The 14,018-nt window shown below is 41.0% G+C and overlaps 1 protein-coding gene across 3 annotated transcripts in view; it reads left to right on the top strand.

Annotated features, from left to right (window-relative positions):
* The window catches only part of SNTG1 (syntrophin gamma 1), a 224,270-nt gene that overhangs the window by 99,802 nt on the left and 110,450 nt on the right, over positions 1–14,018 (top strand). The window lies entirely within an intron of this gene.

The following is a 14,018-nucleotide window of genomic DNA, read 5'->3' as shown; positions in this document are numbered from 1 at the left end:
ATTCCCATCATCCCTGACCACTGGTACTGTTAGCTAGGGATGATGGTAGTTGTAGTCCCAAAACATCTGGAGGCCCAAGTTTGGCCATGCCTGCTGTAAGTGATTGATTGTAGTGGAGGTGTGCAGATAGAAACCTTCAGGCTATTAACCATTTATTTTTAATTGCTATGTTATGTCCAGTCATCCTCTGCTGCTTTATGTCCCACCAGTAGAAATCACTTCCAGTTGACCCATGCCTTGTGCAGAAAACCTGCATCTTCCCATATACAGTGGTGCCCCGCAAGACGAATGCCTCGCAAGATGGAAAATCCGCTAGACGAAAGGGTTTTCCGTTTTGGAGGTGCTTCGCAAACGAATTTCCTATGGGCTTGCTTCGCAAGACGAAAACGTCTTGCGAGTTCCTGCGGGTTTTCCCCCCCTTTCCCCCCTTTTTCTAAGCCGCTTATCAGCTGATCCGCTAAGCCGCTTATCAGCTGATCCGCCAAGCTGCTAAGCTGCTTATCAGCTGATCCGCTAAGCTGCTAAGCCGCTTATCAGCTGATCCGCTAAGCTGTCAAAGGGCTTGCTTCACAAGACGAAAAAACCGCAAGATGAAGAGACTCGCGGAACGGATTCTTTTCGTCTTGCGAGGCACCACTGTAGCCTGATTGGCCCTTCTTGCTTGTTGCTTAGGCTTCCTGGTCTTTATCTTTGTTTTCTAAGCTTATGGAGCACATACTGTGGCAAGCAAGTCTTCCTCCTCCTCTTGGTTCCCTGTTTCCTAGCTCCTCTTGTGTACAAAACCTCTTCGGTTAGTAGGGATGGATCTAGGCACATCAAAGAAGCGTTTCAGTTTAAAGTGCTGCAAAGTTAAACAGGGAGAACAGGCAGAGAAAAAACGGGACTCCACATCGCCATCGGATAGCACAATGTTATATCGCATATACAACGCATATAAAACACTTTTTCTTTACCATTCTAGCTGAGTCCTAGGTGTTTTGTTTTGCTCTGCCAAACAGATGCTGGTCTTTTCTCTGTCAAAAGTTCGTGAATTTTCATCATTCTGTGGCTCTTTCCCTCAGCATTTTGTTTTGTTTCCATTGTTTAGTTAACAGGGGCTGCTGGTCCTGAGTATACTTTGCCATGCCTATTATCTCTCTGTTAACAAGAAAGCACCGTTGCATCATGTTGCTTCAGTGGTATTTTCCTTTATTTTTCTTCCTCAGCAGCTTTGTATTAAATGAAATGTTCTTTTCCTGTGGATTGTAAACATCTAGTTGGATGGGCCATTATCATCTCGAATGACGTTGTGTATGAGAAAGCTATTGTGCAGTTGTGGGGAGGGGGTGAGACATTTACCTTTCGCTTTGAGAGTAGGAGAGGGTTTTCATGTTTGACTATTACAAAGCAAAGTCTGGGGTTTAATGTGAGATTTTGGTCCACTCATGTTTTACGGTGTTGTGAAGTGGAATGAATTATTGCGTTAACTGTGAAGCTACACAGATTCTCTTGTGTGAGTTTTCACTGAATTTCTGAAATCAAAGGTTTGTACTCGATGCTTCCCTGGATATGACTCCACATCCATCCACAAAATTGGAAGGTATTCTATCTGACCTAAGGTATAACAGTGGCTGCTTATTATTATTATGGTCATATGATGAATGCTGCAACTGAGCCATGCACTGCAAATATGTTCTGCTGTGTTTCTTTGTATGTTGGTTGGAATACTTTGTTCTTTTAATTTAGAGAAAAAAGTGTTTTAGGAAATGAATAGTTGATTTTTGGGGGTGGGGTTTTTTGGTGGGGGAGTGGGGAGGAAAACTGCACTGGAAGCATGTTATTCTAAGATTTTAAAAGGTTTTGTGTGTTTAGTTTTTGGCCACAGGTGTGTAGGTATGAATGATATATGGATTAAAAAACATAGGTCATTTGGTATTACTTGATTTCTAAATAAACAGGCATGGAGTTAGTCTTGTCTGAATATCATACTTGGGCCCACTTACATGGAAACTCTGTCCCTGTCCATAGATGCACAGTTCACATATATAGAAGGGGGAGAGACAGTGGTACTCTGCACTTGTGTAATGATACTTTCTCAAATAAATTTTGTACAAGTCCTATTGTAGTGAAAACAGCAAGGTTAAAAATAGCAGCCCTACAAAGTCAATGTTAACCACCTATCACTAAGTGTATATAAATACTTATAATTTAGATCTTATGAAATCTGACAATTGCTAGTTTAGTTTTGAATAGAATATGATTCCAAATCTGCTAATCCTTCAATGGCTATTGAGAATCTGGGTTATTATAACTATGAGAAAGCTTGCTAATTTTGTTACAATAAAGGGAGGAAGGCAAGAATATTAGACCTTTGTGGGGAAATGGAGTATATTTATTATGTTTTGGAACTTGAAAGTGAATGTTCATATACAACCATAAGAGTAATTAGGTACCGTTTAAGGACAATAGCCAATGAATATTATTAATTATAACTGCAGTTCTATAAACACCAGTGAATTTATCACTTCCTTTTTGTACTGATGTAGAATATATGTTAAGAAAACCTTTTATTATACTGTATATATAAAATCATGCAGTACATTTAGAAAGAAGAATTCCAATATAGCTATGCCCATTTCACAAATTGTGAAAAGTTGAGACATGTGCTTTCTAATGGTTTATTTTTTTTAAAAAAAAAATGAACTTAGAAATTAATCACACTAATCACATTACATTAAATTGATGCTTTATGCAGCTAACAATTGATTTTAACTCAGTCCGGATGATAAGCTTGGTATATGTTTTGTGGTTTGGTGTTGGTTAGTATGCAGCAAGTGATGGATTTGAATTAACATCATATGTACATTATGCAGTTCAATGGGGCACCTCGGTGTTCTATTTGGGTATGATGGTTATTAGTACAGATGCTTTTTAAAAAGCCTTTGAAAAATTCATAGATATAAGGCCTATCAGCAGTTGCTAGTAATGGTGGTTGAATTGCACCTCCATGTACAGATGCAGTATACCTCTTGAATAATTTAATCAGGAGATGGTTATCTCCATCATAACCTCTTTACAAGTTTTCTGGATGCATATATGGCTGATCGCTGTTGGGAACGAGACAAGAGTGGTTGAATTCCAGGAAAGTGGGTCTTAATGAAAAATAATGGAATACATTTTATCACTGAATAGCCATAATGTTATTCCTTGATTTAGCTTTGGTGTTAAAAACTGCAACTTTTTATGCTTTAGCTAAAGCCCAGTCATATGCCTGGCAAGTAGATCACAACCAGATGGCTCAGCATTGCTTGCCCGGAAAAAATGTCACTCCCCTTTGCCAACCATTAAATATGGTTGGCATGCACTTGTACTGGGCACATCAACTTCCTAATGATCCAGAAAGCTACTACAATGCTGTAAAAGGAGGTTACAGCACTCCCTTTCTTCCTACCCATGTAACTCCTGTCAAGCCAAGTGACACATGTTGCACTGGGGCATGGGACCTGCTTTGCAAGAGCACTATTGCCTGCTTCTGAACCACAAAATATTGATGTCATGGCGGTGATGGTTTAACATATTGATTTCCTGCCTTTCTCCCAGACTGGGATTCAATGCAGCGTACCACATTTAAATCACCATTATAAAATGAACAATAATGGAGCAATAAAAATGAACTAGTTAAAAACCAATAGTTAAAATATAGCAAAACTCATTTAAAACCAGCATTAAAAATGCAGTTTGCCCAGAAAGCAAGCCAGTGGCAAGCATCATCTCTACCTTAGTTTTCCAAAGGTCTTCTTCTGCCAGCAGGGTAACAAAGAGGACTTCAACCTAACCTTTTCGGGGAGAGAAATACAACAGAAAAGGCTCTGTCTCTTGTGTCAACACCAACTGTGCCTCTAATGTTGATGGGACTGAGCAAAGGTGCTTGGTCACCCAAGAATCTTAACATCCAGGCAGGTTTGCATAGGGAGATAAGATCTTTCAGGAGTCTGTGCAAGGACCTAGGCCCTAGAGGTCATTACTAACATTTTTAATTGAGCCTGGAAACAGACCTGTAGCTAGCAAGGTTAACAAGGGAGTAGCATGCTCCCTGTAGCCAGCCCCAGCCAGCAGTCTTGCCATGGTAGTCTGGACCAGCTGAAGCTTCTGAACACTCTTCAAAGGCAGTCCAATGTAGATCATGTTGTAGTGATCCAACTGGGAGGTCAAGGGGTCGTGCCCCAGCACTGGTGAAAGTGGAATGGAATAGAATCGGTTATTTTCATAGGGGATGGGAAGCCAAATTCTGTTTTGCCCCAAAGCATACTTGTGTCTTGATCAACTACTTCAGTGGTGTTTCACTCCCCTGAAACATCATCTTCTCCGTCTTCTTTTAGAATTCCTTAGCTTTCTAAAATGCAGAATTATCGTGCATGACAAACATTATTTTTGATTGTGCTCCATCAGTCATATTGCTGAACATTGCATGTTTTACCTTTATCTTTTTTTTTTAACCTGCTGAGCATTGCATGTTTTCACTCTCACTCCTGCACCTGCCCAGCATTTTAATATTCTTGAAAGCCATACAGCTGAAAAGAGCCGAAACCTTAGATCAGTTGGCCCTACTGTCTGCACCTTGGGAAGGGAAAATGTACTGTTCTTCCCCATGAGGATCCTTTTAGCAATTCCCAGAAAAACGCTGACCAACTGGTGATGCTCAGGGAAAGACATTTCCATTTTAAGTACTCTTGAGATGGCACTCCAGTCTCATCTCTGTTGGTATGTGGGGGAAATCAGTGTCAAAGATATAAGTGGTCCCCTGATTGATGAAACTTGGCTCTTAGTGATGCTGCTTTATTATTTTCTTTTGTGTTGGAGATCAGAAAGAATCCTTCTGTGGCTCTAATGAGCTGGAGACTGTTTTCTTTCCTCTCATTCTGACATGAAATAACACTCCACAGATTATTATTTTTTAAAGACCTGGCTTGGAAATACATGTCTCAGCTTATTAAACTTAAGATACACTGGAGCCTTCTGCCAGTGCACTCCATTCTTGGGCCACCGCATCTGTCTTCCCTTCCTGATTTGAAGACTTCTCAGGCTAACAAATCCTAATCACTTGTTATGACCTGACCACTGGTCCTGATAGCTAGGGATAATGGGAGTTGTAGTCCAACAAAATTTTAGGCTCCAAGGTTGAGGATGGCTGGTATAGATGGATTTGTCAGCTGCTTGGAGGGTAATACGTTTTGCTGTAATGTGGGAGTTAGATGTACAATCCCTTAATTCCAAAACAGATGATCGCAGTGAGAGGAAATCAATGAGGCAACTAGTTTTAAACTGTGTATCCAACACAGTAGGGATTTCCTATCCCTATATACTATGGAGAAACAGGAAATCCTATATGATGCCATTGATGATGTCAGGTGATTGACTTGTGGATTGTCCCTCCCAACTGTCAAAGTTGACCCATGGGATGAGAACAGATAATGATCTCTCCCACTGGGACAAAGAGGTCCCCACCCATGCTAAAAGTTTTCTAGCAACAGGAATATTCCCATAGTACTTTTTAACTTCTTCCCTTTTATCTGAGATTGATTGTGCAGTAGTGATAGTGGCTATCTTCAGTGCAGCAGAACTGATGTATGCACCTCTGTGTGATTTCTTTGGTGATACATGTAGCAAGTGTGGTGTCATGTTTGATGATACCGTGAATCATTACGCCTGGCCCTAAATGCTGGTGATTCATGGATGAGGTCTAATTTTTGTGCCTGTAGCAGTCACCCTTCTCTCTTAGGATATGCAGATGGAGGAAAAGGAAAGCACTTTGCACTCCAGTACTTGCACCATCATATTAAATATGGCCTTTGAGGATAAGCCATTAGTGCTCATCAGTGGAAATGTCTGAAAATAGCTTTGGTTCTCATGATGCCAAGAAATGATAGAATAACTACTATTGCAGTCCTGAAAATTAGTTGTTTTGTTTCTAATGCAGCATGACCTGGACAAGAATCCTGTAGCTATTGTTGGTTCAATTTGTTCCCTTCTCTGTTCAGAATCCAGTGAGTGGGATCTGTGCACATGAAAATAAATTTAGACTTCTGGCATCCAATGCTGCCAAAGATTACTGAGGGAGGTGAAATCCCTTCCATGCAGAACCTGAAGTCATGTATGCTGCAGTTCTGCACTGCATGGACAGTGCCAAATGGCTTTTCAGTGCCAATATCCTGCTCAAAGATGGAGCACAGAGCATCACACTCCAAAAGTGCTCGCAGTTATGCAGTTTGCAGTTTTCATTTTTGCACAAGAGAACTTTAGAATCCAAAAGCTAGTGTTTATACTATATCTAATGCAGACGGATACCACCAGAAGATTATTGCAGGTATTACAAAGCCTGAATTTCTTAGCAGTTTTCTTCTTGTATGCAATCTGGCTCTGATTTAATATATTAAGCATGTTTGTATATTCATTTACATAGTGCTCTTCTTACTTGCTTTTCATGCATGTTGTAAACCTTGCACCAGTTCTCCAAAGTAGGCTAGTATTTTGCCCATATTGCAGTTTAAAGAAAGGGGCAGAGTCTGAGAGCCAGGGAATTTTGAGTCTTCAAAAAAATTCATAAACAAAAAGAAGGGCTTACAGCAACTAAAGTAAAGCCTACTTCCATTATTGACATATTATACGTTTCTCCATTTTGGCCTGTGTGGAAATTTCATAACCTAAAAAGGCCTGATGCTTAATTAAACAGAAGATTGGCTTGAGCTGCAAACCTTGGATCTCCACTTGGTAATATTGTTAGTAAATGAAACTTCCCAGTTCAAAATCCCAGGATGTACATAGCAATCCAAATCCCCTATTATCAGTTTCTTTTATAACTGAAAGTATGAATAGTCAATTTCAAGCAGGAAAGGGATTCTGTGCGATATGTAACTAAACAGTAAGCGCATGAAACGTGGCTGTGTCAGTTGAGCTCCTTCCTTGTAAATGAGAATTCAGAGTAATGGGCCATTGCATCAACACAAGTGAATGCTTCCTTTGGTCTGGTGTGGAGCCATATCAGGACTAGGCAAGCTGCTGCCATCACCGAGTTGTCTTAACAGCAGGACATGCATTGAGCTGCCAGCATCCTGTGGCTCTGGGCGCTCAGCTGTGGGAGCAGGTGCATCTGGAGGTTAATTAGCCACTTAGGAGGAAGTGACTGGGGCAAGAGGACAATTCTCAGCAACAGGAACGATTTGCTTGGCAGCCACATTCACACAGCCCGCTTACTGAGAACTCAACTTGCAAAACCAGATGAAGCCTGTTAGGTAGAAATTAGCATAAGAGAATGTGAGACACCCCCATATTATCTGACTGCTCCTGGGCAAAGCTATATTGAGCCAAGCTGCATTGAAAACTGCTAAGAATTTAGCACTGTTTTAGTGTTCAGATGTTTAAAAAAGATGTTATTTGAACATCTGCATGAAAGTGCTAGGAGAGATTATCCATAATTTTGGCGTGAGTATGCTGATGGCTCCCAGGTCTGTGTTTGTGGTAAAGCATCCCAGAGCTGTCATATGTTCATAGGAAGCTGCCTGTTTACAGAAAGTTGCTGAATCAGACGGTTGGTCTTCCTAGTTACTAAATACTGAGGCAAACCATTGGTCCATCTTGTTCAGTGTTGTCATACTGACTGATAGAAGCTCTCCAGGATTTCAGAAAGAGGGTTTCCCCAGCAGTTCCTGGAGGTGCCAGGGACTGGATTTCCTGCATGCAAAACAGGTGGTTCCATGATCCCTCTCAGTGAAGTTTATCTATCCTGCATCAGTGACAAATGGAGGATACTGGTGAGAAGTCAGAGGTGAACATTGGTGTTTTACCCCCAGGCTGTAATTTTGATAGGGTTATGATTTCCCAATCTGAAGAACTGTGAAGTCTTGGAGTCCTTCTCGATTTCACATCACTTTCCATTCAACAGGTGGCTGTCATAGCCAGAGCTGTTTTTTTAACCAACTGAATTCATTGCTTATAGGTGCTTTGTATGTAGTGCTACGATAAACCATGGCTTAGCATGAAGACATGAGTGTGAGGAGATTGTGGTTACTTTGCTCCTCATTGAGTCCCTCTGCTGCTGTGAGCAAAACATTGGTTTGGTTTGGCAGATTGTCCAAACCCAGGTTCATGGTTTGTTTCAGGACATACCACAAGCTGTAACCATGGTTTGTTCATGGGTTTACATTTACACTTATCAGATCCTGGAGAGTGGTCTAATTTAGCATGTTAATTTTATTTCTATTTAATAAACACTTTGAAGCTGCCAAGCTTGCCTAATACAGTATTTTCAGCACCCATCCATTGTTACTAATGAATTTATAAAACAGAAAATTTTCCGTGGGGAAAAAAAGCCCTGGAAAATTTTCTGCCTCATATCACTGGTTTGCAGGTCTTGGAAAGCTGCTCACTCAGTGCCTTTGCCTGACATTTCCAACATGCTTTACCCCTCTTCCTCTTTTGCCCCGATGGCCCATCCCATACTGTGTCATAGGGTCCTCTGACCCTTGGGGGTGGTTTTTTGTAGGGCAAGAGGCTGCAGTAGGGAGGAAGGGGCAATCAACCTTCTGCTTGTGCAAGCTTGTCTTAATAGAAAAAGAAAACTGAAAAATTGAGGGGATAAGAAAGATGCGTCTTAAGGAACCAGCACTAGATCCTTTAGGGACGCGGGTGGCACTGTGGGTAAAACCTCAGTACCTAGGACTTGCCAATCACATGGCCGGCGGTTCGAATCCCCGCGGCGGGGTGAGCTCCCGTCTTTCGGTCCCAGCTCCTGCCCACCTAGCAGTTCGAAAGACCCTTAAGTGCAAGTAGATAAATAGGTACCGCTTTCTAGTGGGAAGGTAAACGGCGTTTCCGTGTGCTGCACTGGTGCTGGCTCGCCAGAGCAGCTTCGTCACGCTGGCCACGTGACCCAGAAGTGTCTCCGGACAGCGCTGGCCCCCGGCCTCTTAAGTGAGATGGGCGCACAACCCTAGAGTCGGACACGACTGGCCCGTACGGGCAGGGGTACCTTTACCTTTACTAGATCCTTTAAAATAGTCTGTAAAACAATAAAAAAGATATTAAGGTGCTTTTTGTTTTGTTTCTAAAAATGAGGCATATTCTTTTGCCTGCTTGTGGAGTCTAAAACTTGTCCTTTTTAAACCTGTCAGTTAAATCCTTTCCTGAGTCTGCCAGTGGACTTTTTTCTTCTCTGTGTGCTACCATTTTGCAGTTAACAGCATGTGTTGAAATCTTTCAATCCAGGAACTGTGAGGTTCTATGGAGGCCCAGCAGTTAGTCACTGCAAAGTGAATTGAGATTTCACTGCCTCTCAATTGCCCATTCTTCAAAGCAGGGGACTGTCTTACTATGTATCTCTTGCCCAAGAGACTGAATGTATTTTTGGAGTTTACTAAATAACAAATAAATCTGTACAATCTAGAGAGTTTTAACATTTCCTTTCTGTTATTTCATTTGTCTAATGAAAGAGTTGAAAAACGTCCTCATCTGAATTTGCCTCGGACACAGGTTTGAGCCTACAGAGGGAAATTGAGTAGATTACCGTAAATAAAATTTCAGTTCCCATCAGTAGCTTGGATCCTGTCTTTACCTATATCACATTAAAGGCTGAGCTATTAGTAATTGCCAATTTTATATTGGCTTCATAATAAACCTACCTTCCCACTAGGTATTTTAGTATGATTGATGTGATGAAGATGGAATTGCTCTATGATATCAGACTTCACTGCTTGTAAGTTGAGGTATATAAGAGCAGAAGCAAAGAGGAAGAAATCCTTTCATTTACTTCAAAGCTTTACAGCTGACAGGGAGCTAGCTGCATGGCATTGCAGTCTGCTACTTATTTGACTGCAAGACTAAATGCCCAGGGAAGCTGCCACCCGAAACCCAGCCATGCTCTTTCATGTAGTATGGATGAGGCTTGCAGCTCTGAAATGCTGCCTGACAGGAAATTGAATTCAAGGCTTTGTTCCAATAAATAAATAAAACATCAAGAAAACATTTAGTTGAGAGAGACCACAGCAACCTCATGCTGAATTAACAGAAAGGAAGCTAGCTCTGCTTTCTCATTCTGGACTGCTTTATTCCTAGCAATGTTGGGGTCATACATGTTAAGGCAGAGGAAATTATCTAAAGATAAATGGTCTGAAATTAAACTTTCCCTCCCCTGCAAGCAAATAGCTTTTCAGTGCCACTCATATTCTACATTGCATGGATACTATATTATATAGGACTTTAAATAGGGGTGCTCATCCAATTTTGGTAAAACTCAGAAACAGGCCCATTTGGGCCTTGAATCTGAAGTCCCATATAGGTTCGCAAAATACATTTGTCCATAGGTGGCAGGCTCTACCTGCTGCTTGTCATTGCAATTGCCTTGCTAACAGAGCAATACAGACTATAGGAAACCAGCATAATTTATGCAGCTTTAACACAGCTGGCATTAAGTTACCCCATTCTCTTATATGACCCTTTGCAGTGCTATGATGTTCTGAGAACTGTATGCACTATTCCAAATGTGTCCACACCATACAGATTCACGTATATTGCTGACCATTTCTGTTTTCGGTAACTTTTACAATAACTTCCTACATTTAGTTTGATGGGTTTGCTGCTACTGCACACTGAGTTGCTACTTTTCTATTTCCAAGACAATAGGCATAGCTAATTCAAACCCTATGAGGTTATGATAGGTTAGATGTCCCTCCCAATGTGTGCCAAATGGCACTTTTAAAAACATCACCACTCAGAATCTTATTTGCTTATTTGTTAATGTTGTCATTCACCCAGTCTGGAGAGAGCCTTCTGAAAATTTTCAGTCTATTTTCCATTTCACCATCCTGAATAAAGTGGTTTCGTCCTCAGATTGGCTTCCTTATGGCTCATTTGCATGAATAACTTGAACAGTACTCAACCTAATACAGATCCCTCAGAGAAACTGCTGCTTATTTCCCCTCATTATCCATTTTCGTTTTTATCTGCTTTTTCTTCTTTTACCATTTACTGGTACATAATAGGATTTGTCCTCTTATTCTGTGACTGCTAAATTTACCTAGGAGCCACTGAAAATTGCATAAAAAACTTGTTTGTAACCCATGTATATAACATGTCTCCTGGGCCACCAATATCTGCATGATTGTGGAAGGGATGTAGCTCAGTGGCAGAGCATCTGATTTGCTTGCAGAAGGTCTCAGTTCAAACCCTCGTGTCACCAAGTATGGCTAGGAGAGAATCCTGCCTAAAATCCTGGAGAGCTATTTCCTGTCAGTGTTGGCAATACTGACCTAGATGGACCAATAGGACTAGGCCTATTGGTGCTGATACAGTACGTCAAAAGGCTGGTGAGACAGGATTTCCATTTCCAGAAACCATGATCAGTTGTTTTCCTTCGTCAGTACTTGCTCTTCTCCAGGCCTATGCAGGTGATTATATGAACATCTGTGGAGTGAAAGTGAGAAGGGGCAAACAGGCTAGCCCTACCCACAATAAAAAGCACAAATGTCTGAATAGGTATCCTAACTGTGTTTAGCTGAATGTGATTAGAAGTCTCCCTAAGATCAAGAACCTTGTACATTGGGGGAGTTGTCCCATTTCAGAACCTGCAGACCTCCTAACCAAGAGCACCTCTCTTTTATCCAGATTTAATGACTCACTCACTGATCCTGTCACTAACTCCAGACACTGAGAACTTCCATGGCCACCCCAGAATATACTAGAAAGGAAATATAAAGCTCAGCAGCAGCAGCAGCAGCATACTGATGAAAATCCATTCCCTGTCCCACCAAGATTTCTGCCAACAGTTTCATGTGCAAAAATGGTTCAGATGCATTTATCTCCTTTTCATGTCACCCAAACCCCTCCTTTTTCACCTGTCTGTGAGAGAAAATGCACTTAAGACCACATTTTGAGAAATTGAATGGCTTTTACTGAGCTTCAATGTGAATCCATACCTACCTATGCTCCCAAAGAACACCTTTAGTACAGCATTGGACTCTGGACCTCAATCCTGGAAAGGGACTCTGTGGGTTCAGTAACAACTGTTGGGGGCAGAGATAACCCATTGCTACTCCTGGTCAAGAGCTCCTTCCCAAATGCATATTCACACAGCTGTGTGAAACAGCTCAGCCCTGAGCCAGGATAGGTAATCTTTGTAATCTCTCACTCTCTCTGGGAATTTGAAAATCACAGTGTTGTGCTCTTACCACTCTCAGATTTCTTCTCATAGCATAGGGATCATTGTTTCTATACAGGTATAAATGTGTCACAATATTAAAATATCCCCGTGATCCCATATATATGCTACAATGCACCAAATATTCATTAATTTCACTGTGATTTTTAGATATCTTTATTTCATCTATTTCTTGCAATAAATGAATGTTTTATTCAATATAGTTTTGGTTTGGATAATACATTTGTGTGTTACATGCAGTTCAGGCATATTCCCAGGGCATCACTCAGTTGTTTCCAGGAAGAGGTCATATTAGTGTGTGGGTGGTAGGACACACATACGCACACAAAACAAGCACACACATCCCAGGTGCTTCCCAGTGTGACGACTGATGCAAATAATTCATTTTTAGCCTCTCTCCAATCTCCTTTCAAAAAGTGGCAATATTAAATAGCAATGGTGCAGTATCTACATAGTGTTTCTGTCCTTCATTTGGTCACATACCATTTTTATGGACTCTAAGGATGCAGGTAGGAACAGTATGGAATCACAACTGCTTCCTTTCATACCAGAAGGGAATATGGATTCATCCTAACACTGTGTTTAACAATATTTTATACAGAAGAGTCCCAGAAGAATCCTAATTTTGCTTCATCTGGATCGTCTTGACAGGGTTCTGTGAAATGTGAACAAAAGAGATGGCAGAAAGAAGTGAGGCAACATTAATAAAAGCATCAATTTAATAGACTGCGTAACTTTCATATTAAAGCAGTGCATTGTACATAAAACATTTCAGTCTATATTTAAACTAAAACCTGTAAATTTTTTTTAAAAAAAACTTTTGAAATTAGTAGGGTCGGCAAAGTCTCAAATTATCAATGACATAACAATGAACTTTTAGGATCAAAATGGGAAATCTACCCACAATCAACTTGATGTGGAATTACCGTATTTGAGGTGTTGAGCATGTTTTTTCAAGCAAGACAAACTTCTGCTTCAACACATCAGCAACCACAACACACAGCTACGCTAGCACCTTTTGTCTCACCAATATGATTCTATGATTCTAATTGTTCATCTCTATCAGTATTCAGATGTTGAAATTCCATGGCATTAACCTTCTAGATACTTTTTATTATTAGACTTATCAGATCATTCCTAGCTATCCATCAATGGTAGTTGGTGGTCACTGGAGCTGGTGGGGTAGAGGGCAAGGCAGACATGCATAACATGAACAGAGAGAGACACAGACACAGACACACACCTAGCACAGAGACACACCTAGCACTGCTACATAGACACAGCTAGGGATACATACATTTCTATGCTTCACGGTAAGATACGGGAGTTCATTTTTTGCAAAATGCTACACAAGCCAGGATCTATTTATGGGGGAAGAGGGTGAATCTCGAATCTCCTGCCAATCGTCTATCAGCTGTTTACCCTTCTGTGTTTCTGGCAGGGGGGTTCTGAGAAATGGGTACTATATAGAACGGTTATCACCAACGTGGTGCCCATGGAGTTCAACTCCCATCAGCCCCAGCCAGCATGGTCAAGAGTCAAGGATAAAGGCACTGCATTGGCTACCCCAGTGTAGCGTGTGGCTGGCTGGGCATCTGCTTATAACGAGACATTTCATTGCATCTTAAACTTTGTTTTGAAAATGAACCCACTAGGAAGATCAAAAAGAAGAGCACCATAAAATTTCCTTGCATGGGTGAAAATTCAAATGTATATCTGGGTCGCCCTGCTGTTCATTCCATTTGACCTCTTCTTTTTGACATAGTGCTTAGAACTTTTCTAGGATAATCATAATGTGATTCTAGTAGTTTAAAAAACTCTATTTGCTTTC

The sequence above is a fragment of the Podarcis erhardii genome (genome assembly GCF_964252035.2).
Source record: "Podarcis erhardii genome assembly, chromosome: 8".
Taxonomy (NCBI): domain Eukaryota; kingdom Metazoa; phylum Chordata; class Lepidosauria; order Squamata; family Lacertidae; genus Podarcis; species Podarcis erhardii.
This window is presented reverse-complemented; position numbering and strand designations above follow the sequence as displayed.